The sequence below is a fragment of the Pinus tabuliformis genome, chromosome 1_1 (genome assembly GCF_031772625.1).
Source record: "Pinus tabuliformis cultivar Carrire ecotype Pingquan chromosome 1_1, CPIR1, whole genome shotgun sequence".
Classification (NCBI taxonomy): domain Eukaryota; kingdom Viridiplantae; phylum Streptophyta; class Pinopsida; order Pinales; family Pinaceae; genus Pinus; species Pinus tabuliformis.
In genome coordinates this window covers 172,326,044-172,327,573 of record NC_142297.1, presented here as the reverse complement: position 1 = coordinate 172,327,573, position 1,530 = coordinate 172,326,044, and positions in this window count along the sequence as shown.

The following is a 1,530-nucleotide window of genomic DNA, read 5'->3' as shown; positions in this document are numbered from 1 at the left end:
TATCCTGCTCTATTCTCTATTGATTATGTTTTAAGAAATGTGTGGGAAAGTGGGAAATCATTTTAGTCCTGTACTGATTGAACTGAATCAATTCTTCGGGACTCAACTGTGTTGCTGCCTCATTCTCAAGATTTCATAGTCAGAGGTTGAATCAAACAAATCATCAAACTTAATAGATTCATTTGTGAACTACCTAAGTTTTTCCTGAGTTGTAAAATTCTTCACAGTATCATTTGGGTCATACTACCGATTAGGAATCGTTGGAAAGTTCATACGATGGATTTCCTCAATTTCCTTACTAGAATGCTTGAAATTCTTGATGGAATAGACACCACTATGAAGGATAAAAATAGGCCACATTGTCTTTTCTTTTTCTTTCATCACCTTAGATAGGCCATTTCCCACAGTTTGATAAGTTAGTTCCTCGGCTAGGAGCTTGTCAGGAACATATAGGGACAACACATGTGGGTGTGCAAGACTACTAAAAACTCAAATATAGGTGAAGGACTCCTCTCCAAACGATCTTCCAATTGATAAGAGGTCATTATTAGATTCAGGTAAGATTCTAGGAGCTTTCTCATTAAAGACAGGCTGGTGGATAGGTAGCACAATGTCCATGCAAATATTGTAGAAATGGGGCTTGTGTTTTGACTCCGAGAGAATACTATGATAGATGTGGATAGGGATAGGGTCTTGTATGGTCAACTTGTTGGCATTATGAATTAGGTTTTTTCCTTGATGGCAACCTACCTAATGAGTTGTCCTTGATGACAACCTACCTGATGCATGGAAACCTACTTGATGAGCCATCTCTTGATGAAAACCTACTTATTGAAAATGTAAACAATATGTGACAGAGTATTTTACAAATGTGACAGAGTGTTTTGGCAAAGACATAATAGTTCAGAGGCAGAAGTATGATAAAGTTGAAATTTCAAGAACTATACGCAGGTTTTGTAAATTAAAGTCACGTACACACGCGAGTATGAAGAAGAAAAAGTACGTACATGGTATTTTTTAAACACACATGGGCAGCAAGAGAAATATGAATGATAAATCATGAGTGTACGATTTTATTAACAAATGATTTACATTTATAGTACATGTTGTGACCATTGGGTTTCACATCCCAAGGTCTCTTGGACTCCTTTTGTCCATTCGGCTTCCACACTAACCCATTGAGGATTAGGTGTCCAACATTCCCCCCCTTAATCTGAAGGGTTATGTATGAGTCCAAGAAGAGAGCTATAATACAAAATGTGCAAAAATGCATGGCAGCACTAGGCTGAATGTGATTTCTGAAATGTTGGTATAAAGGGCGGTGGTTTAAGGATGACCACCAACACTGGAATGCTTAGTGTAGTTCCCGGAACTCTTCCAAAACTGGCAAGAAACTAAAGTCTTCTGCTAGAGGAAGTGCTCCTATTGTTTTGAAGAGGAAAACCTTCAACAAATAAAAGGAGGTCTCACCCCGCATAAAGGGGAGAACTTCAACCTGAAAAGGGAAGTCTCAACCTGTGAAGGTTTAAG